Source organism: Protopterus annectens, chromosome 6.part1 (genome assembly GCF_019279795.1).
Source record: "Protopterus annectens isolate FY-2018-M chromosome 6.part1, PAN1.0, whole genome shotgun sequence".
Classification (NCBI taxonomy): domain Eukaryota; kingdom Metazoa; phylum Chordata; order Ceratodontiformes; family Protopteridae; genus Protopterus; species Protopterus annectens.
Genome location: NC_056738.1, coordinates 199616095 through 199625880, shown reverse-complemented (window position 1 = coordinate 199625880; position 9786 = coordinate 199616095).

Here is a 9786-nt window from a genome sequence, read left to right as displayed (position 1 = left end):
ATAGCACTTTCCACTCAGAAAAATAACACTTTCAACACAGATCAGAAGCCAGCAAATATGATCTAAATCAATCAAGCAAAAGCAATTAGAATACTGTAGAACTTTGGAAAGAAGTGCCAAAAATATACTTATCAATTTATATTTTGAGTTGTTTCAGTAGCACTCTCAGTCAGAACTCAATTAGATTCAAGCAATGAATGCAGAGGTAACAAACAGGGAATCTTAATTATACTAGCAAGCCTTGAGACAATCAGATAAAACACACAAGTTGTTTGGCCAGTATTTAACAGAGCAGGATTAAGGGTGGGGGAAAAATAGCACTTTCCACTCAGAAAAATAACACTTTCAACACAGATCAGAAGCCAGCAAATATGATCTAAATCAATCAAGCAAAAGCAATTAGAATACTGTAGAACTTTGGAAAGAAGTGCCAAAAATATACTTATCAATTTATATTTTGAGTTGTTTCAGTAGCACTCTCAGTCAGAACTCAATTAGATTCAAGCAATGAATGCAGAGGTAACAAACAGGGAATCTTAATTATACTAGCAAGCCTTGAGACAATCAGATAAAACACACAAGTTGTTTGGCCAGTATTTAACAGAGCAGGATTAAGGGTGGGGGAAAAATAGCACTTTCCACTCAGAAAAATAACACTTTCAACACAGATCAGAAGCCAGCAAATATGATCTAAATCAATCAAGCAAAAGCAATTAGAATACTGTAGAACTTTGGAAAGAAGTGCCAAAAAATATACTTATCAATTTATATTTTGAGTTGTTTCAGTAGCACTCTCAGTCAGAACTCAATTAGATTCAAGCAATGAATGCAGAGGTAACAAACAGGGAATCTTAATTATACTAGCAAGCCTTGAGACAATCAGATAAAACACACAAGTTGTTTGGCCAGTATTTAACAGAGCAGGATTAAGAGTGGGGAAGAAATAGAACTTTCCACTCAGAAAAATAACACTTTCAACACAGATCAGAATACAGCAAATATGATCTAAATCAATCAAGCAAAAGCAATTAGAATACTGTAGAACTTTTGAAAGAAGTGCAAAAAATGTACTTATCAATTTATATTTTGAGTTGTTTCAGTAGCACTCTCAGTCAGAACTCAATTAGATTAAAGCAATGAATGCAGAGGCAACAAACAGGGAATCTTAATTATACTATCAAGCCTTGAGACAATCAGATAAAACACACAAGTTGCTTGGCCAGTATTTAACAGAGCAGGATTAAGAGTGGGGGAAAAATGGCACTTTCCACTCCGAAAAATAACACTTTCAACAAGCCAGCAAATATGATTTAAATCAATCAAGCAAAAGCAATTAGAATACTGTAGAACTTTGGAAAGAAGTGCCAAAAATATACTTATCAATTTATATTTTGAGCTGTTTCAGTAGCACTCTCAGTCAGAACTCAATTAGATTCAAGCAATGAATGCAGAGGTAACAAACAGGGAATCTTAATTATACTAGCAAGCCTTGAGACAATCAGATAAAACACACAAGTTGTTTGGCCAGTATTTAACAGAGCAAGATTAAGGGTGGGGGAAAATAGCACTTTCCACTCTGAGAAATAACACTTTCAACATAGATCAGAAGCCAGCAAATATGATCTAAATCAATCAAGCAAAAGCAATTAGAATACTGTAGAACTTTGGAAAGAAGTGCCAAAAATATACTTATCAATTTATATTTTGAGTTGTTTCAGTAGCACTCTCAGTCAGAACTCAATTAGATTCAAGCAATGAATGCAGAGGTAACAAACAGGGAATCTTAATTATACTAGCAAGCCTTGAGACAATCAGATAAAACTCACAAGTTGTTTGGTCAGTATTTAACAGAGCAGGATTAAGGGGGGGATAGCACTTTCCACTAAGAAAAATAACACTTTCAACACTGATCAGAAGCCAGCAAATATGATCTAAATCAATCAAGCAAAAGCAATTAGAATACTGTAGAACTTTGGAAAGAAGTGCCAAAAATATACTTATCAATTTATATTTTGAGTTGTTTCAGTAGCACTCTCAGTCAGAACTCAATTAGATTCAAGCAATGAATGCAGAGGTAACAAACAGGGAATCTTAATTATACTAGCAAGCCTTGAGACAATCAGATAAAACACACAAGTTGTTTGGCCAGTATTTAACAGAGCAGGATTAAGGGTGGGGAAAATAGCACTTTCCACTCAGAAAAATAACACTTTCAACACAGATCAGAAGCCAGCAAATATGATCTAAATCAATCAAGCAAAAGCAATTAGAATACTGTAGAACTTTGGAAAGAAGTGCCAAAAAATATACTTATCAATTTATATTTTGAGTTGTTTCAGTAGCACTCTCAGTCAGAACTCAATTAGATTCAAGCAATGAATGCAGAGGTAACAAACAGGGAATCTTAATTATACTAGCAAGCCTTGAGACAATCAGATAAAACACACAAGTTGTTTGGCCAGTATTTAACAGAGCAGGATTAAGGGTGGGGAAAAATAGCACTTTCCACTCAGAAAAATAACACTTTCAACACAGATCAGAAGCCAGCAAATATGATCTAAATCAATCAAGCAAAAGCAATTAGAATACTGTAGAACTTTGGAAAGAAGTGCCAAAAAATATACTTATCAATTTATATTTTGAGTTGTTTCAGTAGCACTCTCAGTCAGAACTCAATTAGATTCAAGCAATGAATGCAGAGGTAACAAACAGGGAATCTTAATTATACTAGCAAGCCTTGAGACAATCAGATAAAACACACAAGTTGTTTGGCCAGTATTTAACAGAGCAGGATTAAGGGTGGGGAAAATAGCACTTTCCACTCAGAAAAATAACACTTTCAACACAGATCAGAAGCCAGCAAATATGATCTAAATCAATCAAGCAAAAGCAATTAGAATACTGTAGAACTTTGGAAAGAAGTGCCAAAAATATACTTATCAATTTATATTTTGAGTTGTTTCAGTAGCACTCTCAGTCAGAACTCAATTAGATTCAAGCAATGAATGCAGAGGTAACAAACAGGGAATCTTAATTATACTAGCAAGCCTTGAGACAATCAGATAAAACACACAATTTGTTTGGCCAGTACTTAACAGAGCAGGATTAAGGGTGGGGAAAATAGCACTTTCCACTCAGAAAAATAACACTTTCAACACAGATCAGAAGCCAGCAAATATGATCTAAATCAATCAAGCAAAAGCAATTAGAATACTGTAGAACTTTGGAAAGAAGTGCCAAAAATATACTTATCAATTTATATTTTGAGTTGTTTCAGTAGCACTCTCAGTCAGAACTCAATTAGATTCAAGCAATGAATGCAGAGGTAACAAACAGGGAATCTTAATTATACTAGCAAGCCTTGAGGCAATCAGAAAAAACACACAAGTTGTTTGGCCAGTATTTAACAGAGCAGGATTAAGGGTGGGGAAAATAGCACTTTCCACTCAGAAAAATAACACTTTCAACACAGATCAGAAGCCAGCAAATATGATCTAAATCAATCAAGCAAAAGCAATTAGAATACTGTAGAACTTTGGAAAGAAGTGCCAAAAATATACTTATCAATTTATATTTTGAGTTGTTTCAGTAGCACTCTCAGTCAGAACTCAATTAGATTCAAGCAATGAATGCAGAGGTAACAAACAGGGAATCTTAATTATACTAGCAAGCCTTGAGACAATCAGATAAAACACACAAGTTGTTTGGCCAGTATTTAACAGAGGAGGATTAAGGGTGGGGAAAATAGCACTTTCCACTCAGAAAAATAACACTTTCAACACAGATCAGAAGCCAGCAAATATGATCTAAATCAATCAAGCAAAAGCAATTAGAATACTGTAGAACTTTGGAAAGAAGTGCCAAAAATATACTTATCAATTTATATTTTGAGTTGTTTCAGTAGCACTCTCAGTCAGAACTCAATTAGATTCAAGCAATGAATGCAGAGGTAACAAACAGGGAATCTTAATTATACTAGCAAGCCTTGAGACAATCAGATAAAACACACAAGTTGTTTGGCCAGTATTTAACAGAGCAGGATTAAGGTTGGGGAAAAATAGCACTTTCCACTCAGAAAAATAACACTTTCAACACAGATCAGAAGCCAGCAAATATGATCTAAATCAATCAAGCAAAAGCAATTAGAATACTGTAGAACTTTGGAAAGAAGTGTCAAAAATATACTTATCAATTTATATTTTGAGTTGTTTCAGTAGCACTCTCAGTCAGAACTCAATTAGATTCAAGCAATGAATTCAGAGGTAACAAACAGGGAATCTTAATTATACTAGCAAGCCTTGAGACAATCAGAAAAAACACACAAGTTGTTTGGCCAGTATTTAACAGAGCAGGATTAAGGGTGGGGAAAATAGCACTTTCCACTCAGAAAAATAACACTTTCAACACAGATCAGAAGCCAGCAAATATGATCTAAATCAATCAAGAAAAAGCAATTAGAATACTGTAGAACTTTGGAAAGAATTGCCAAAATATACTTATCAATTTATATTTTGAGTTGTTTCAGTAGCACTCTCAGTCAGAACTCAATTAGATTCAAGCAATGAATGCAGAGGTAACAAACAGGGAATCATAATTATACTAGCAAGCCTTGAGACAATCAGATAAAACACACAAGTTGTTTGGCCAGTATTTAACAGAGCACGATTAAGGGTGGGGAAAATAACACTTTCCCCTTAGAAAAATAACACTTCCAACACAGATCAGAAGCCAGCAAATATGATCTAAATCAATCAAGCAAAAGCATTTAGAATACTGTAGAACTTTGGAAAGAAGTGCCAAAAATATACTTATCAATTTATATTTTGAGTTGTTTCAGTAGCACTCTCAGTCAGAACTCAATTAGATTCAAGCAATGAATGCAGAGGTAACAAACAGGGAATCTTAATTATACTAGCAAGCCTTGAGACAATCAGATAAAACACACAAGTTGTTTGGCCAGTATTTAACAGAGCAGGATTAAGGGTGGGGAAAATAGCACTTTCCACTCAGAAAAATAACACTTTCAACACAGATCAGAAGCCAGCAAATATGATCTAAATCAATCAAGCAAAAGCAATTAGGATACTGTAGAACTTTGGAAAGAAGTGCCAAAAATATACTTATCAATTTATATTTTGAGTTGTTTCAGTAGCACTCTCAGTCAGAACTCAATTAGATTCAAGCAATGAATGCAGAGGTAACAGACAGGGAATCTTAATTATACTAGCAAGCCTTGAGACAATCAGATAAAACAGACAAGTTGTTTGGCCAGTATTTAACAGAGCAGGATTAAGGGTGGGGAAAATAGAACTTTCCACTCAGAAAAATAACACTTTCAACACAGATCAGAAGCCAGCAAATATGATCTAAATCAATCAAGCAAAAGCAATTAGAATACTGTAGAACTTTGGAAAGAAGTGCCAAAAATATACTTATCAATTTATATTTTGAGTTGTTTCAGTAGCACTCTCAGTCAGAACTCAATTAGATTCAAGCAATGAATGCAGAGGTAACAAACAGGGAATCTTAATTATACTAGCAAGCCTTGAGACAATCAGATAAAACACACAAGTTGTTTGGCCAGTGTTTAACAGAGCAGGATTAAGGGTGGGGAAAATAGCACTTTCCACTCAGAAAAATAACACTTTCAACACAGATCAGAAGCCAGCAAATATGATCTAAATCAATCAAGCAAAAGCAATTAGAATACTGTAGAACTTTGGAAAGAAGTGCCAAAAATATACTTATCAATTTATATTTTGAGTTGTTTCAGTAGCACTCTCAGTAAGAACTCAATTAGATTCAAGCAATGAATGCAGAGGTAACAAACAGGGAATCTTAATTATACTAGCAAACTTTGAGACAATCAGATAAAACACATAAGTTGTTTGGCCAGTATTTAACAGAGCAGGATTAAGGGTGGGGAAAATAGCACTTTCCACTCAGAAAAATAACACTTTCAACACAGATCAGAAGCCAGCAAATATGATCTAAATCAATCAAGCAAAAGCAATTAGAATACTGTAGAACTTTGGAAAGAAGTGCCAAAAATATACTTATCAATTTATATTTTGAGTTGTTTCAGTAGCACTCTCAGTCAGAACTCAATTAGATTCAAGCAATGAATGCAGAGGTAACAAACAGGGAATCTTAATTATACTAGCAAGCCTTGAGACAATCAGATAAAACACACAAGTTGTTTGGCCAGTATTTAACAGAGCAGGATTAAGGGTGGGGAAAATAGCACTTTCCACTCAGAAAAATAACACTTTCAACACAGATCAGAAGCCAGCAAATATGATCTAAATCAATCAAGCAAAAGCAATTAGAATACTGTAGAACTTTGGAAAGAAGTGCCAAAAATATACTTATCAATTTATATTTTGAGTTGTTTCAGTAGCACTCTCAGTCAGAACTCAATTAGATTCAAGCAATGAATGCAGAGGTAACAAACAGGGAATCTTAATTATACTAGCAAGCCTTGAGACAATCAGATAAAACACACAAGTTTTTTGGCCAGTATTTAACAGAGCAGGATTAAGGGTGGGGAAAATAGCACTTTCCACTCAGAAAAATAACACTTTCAACACAGATCAGAAGCCAGCAAATATGATCTAAATCAATCAAGCAAAAGCAATTAGAATACTGTAGAACTTTGGAAAGAAGTGCCAAAAATATACTTATCAATTTATATTTTGAGTTGTTTCAGTAGCACTCTCAGTCAGAACTCAATTAGATTCAAGCAATGAATGCAGAGGTAACAAACAGGGAATCTTAATTATACTAGCAAGCCTTGAGACAATCAGATAAAACACACAAGTTGTTTGGCCAGTATTTAACAGAGCAGGATTAAGGGTGGGGAAAAATAGCACTTTCCACTCAGAAAAATAACACTTTCAACACAGATCAGAAGCCAGCAAATATGATCTAAATCAATCAAGCAAAAGCAATTAGAATACTGTAGAACTTTGGAAAGAAGTGCCAAAAATATACTTATCAATTTATATTTTGAGTTGTTTCAGTAGCACTCTCAGTCAGAACTCAATTAGATTCAAGCAATGAATGCAGAGGTAACAAACAGGGAATCTTAATTATACTAGCAAGCCTTGAGACAATCAGATAAAACACACAAGTTGTTTGGCCAGTATTTAACAGAGCAGGATTAAGGGTGGGGGGAAAAATAGCACTTTCCACTCAGAAAAATAACACTTTCAACACAGATCAGAAGCCAGCAAATATGATCTAAATCAATCAAGCAAAAGCAATTAGAATACTGTAGAACTTTGGAAAGAAGTGCCAAAAATATACTTATCAATTTATATTTTGAGTTGTTTCAGTAGCACTCTCAGTCAGAACTCAATTAGATTCAAGCAATGAATGCAGAGGTAACAAACAGGGAATCTTAATTATACTAGCAAGCCTTGAGACAATCAGATAAAACACACAAGTTGTTTGGCCAGTATTTAACAGAGCAGGATTAAGGGTGGGGGAAAAATAGCACTTTCCACTCAGAAAAATAACACTTTCAACACAGATCAGAAGCCAGCAAATATGATCTAAATCAATCAAGCAAAAGCAATTAGAATACTGTAGAACTTTGGAAAGAAGTGCCAAAAATATACTTATCAATTTATATTTTGAGTTGTTTCAGTAGCACTCTCAGTCAGAACTCAATTAGATTCAAGCAATGAATGCAGAGGTAACAAACAGGGAATCTTAATTATACTAGCAAGCCTTGAGACAATCAGATAAAACACACAAGTTGTTTGGCCAGTATTTAACAGAGCAGGATTAAGGGTGGGGAAAATAGCACTTTCCACTCAGAAAAATAACACTTTCAACACAGATCAGAAGCCAGCAAATATGATCTAAATCAATCAAGCAAAAGCAATTAGAATACTGTAGAACTTTGGAAAGAAGTGCCAAAAATATACTTATCAATTTATATTTTGAGTTGTTTCAGTAGCACTCTCAGTCAGAACTCAATTAGATTCAAGCAATGAATGCAGAGGTAACAAACAGGGAATCTTAATTATACTAGCAAGCCTTGAGACAATCAGATAAAACACACAAGTTGTTGACCAGTATTTAACAGAGCAGGATTAAGGGTGGGGAAAATAGCACATTCCACTAAGAAAAATAACACTTTCAACACAGATCAGAAGCCAGCAAATATGATCAAAACCAATTAAGCAAAAGCAATTAGAATACTGTAGGAATTTGGAAAGACTTGCCAGAAATATACTTATCAATTTATATTTATAGTTGTTTCAGTAGCACTCTCAGTCAGAACTCAATAAGATTCAAACAATGAATTCAGAGGTAACAAACAAGTAATCTTTATTATACTAACAAGCCTTGAGACAAGCAGATATAACACACAAGTTGTCTTGCCAGTATTTTACAGAGCAGGGTTAAGGGTCGGGGAAAAATAGCACTTTCCACTCAGAAAAATAACACTTTCAACACAGATCAGAAGCCAGCAAATATGATCTAAATCAATCAAGCAAAAGCAATTAGAATACTGTAGAACTTTGGAAAGAAGTGCCAAAAATATACTTATCAATTTATATTTTGAGTTGTTTCAGTAGCACTCTCAGTCAGAACTCAATTAGATTCAAGCAATGAATGCACAGGTAACAAACTGGGAATCTTAATTATACTAGCAAGCCTTGAGACAATCAGATAAAACACCCAAGTTGTATGGCCAGTATTTAACAGAGCAGGATTAAGGGTGGGGAAAATAGCACTTTCCACTCAGAAAAATAACACTTTCAACACAGATCAGAAGCCAGCAAATATGATCTAAATCAATCAAGCAAAAGCAATTAGAATACTGTAGAACTTTGGAAAGAAGTGCCAAAAATATACTTATCAATTTATATTTTGAGTTGTTTCAGTAGCACTCTCAGTCAGAACTCAATTAGATTCAAGCAATGAATGCAGAGGTAACAAACAAGGAATCTTAATTATACTAGCAAGCCTTGAGACAATCAGATAAAACACACAAGTTGTTTGGCCAGTATTTAACAGAGCAGGATTAAGGGTGGGGAAAATAGCACTTTCCACTCAGAAAAATAACACTTTCAACACAGATCAGAAGCCAGCAAATATGATCTAAATCAATCAAGCAAAAGCAATTAGAATACTGTAGAACTTCGGAAAGAAGTGCCAAAAATATACTTATCAATTTATATTTTGAGTTGTTTCAGTAGCACTCTCAGTCAGAACTCAATTAGATTCAAGCAATGAATGCAGAGGTAACAAACAGGGAATCTTAATTATACTAGCAAGCCTTGAGACAATCAGATAAAACACACAAGTTGTTTGGCCAGTATTTAACAGAGCAGGATTAAGGGTGGGGAAAATAGCACTTTCCACTCAGAAAAATAACACTTTCAACACAGATCAGAAGCCAGCAAATATGATCTAAATCAATCAAGCAAAAGCAATTAGAATACTGTAGAACTTTGGAAAGAAGTGCCAAAAATATACTTATCAATTTATATTTTGAGTTGTTTCAGTAGCACTCTCAGTCAGAACTCAATTAGATTCAAGCAATGAATGCAGAGGTAACAAACTGGGAATCTTAATTATACTAGCAAGCCTTGAGACAATCAGATAAAACACACAAGTTGTTTGGCCAGTATTTAACAGAGCAGGATTAAAGGTGGGGGAAATAGCACTTTCCACTCAGAAAAATAACACTTTCAACACAGATCAGAAGCCAGCAAATATGATCTAAATCAATCAAGCAAAAGCAATTAGAATACTGTAGAACTTTGG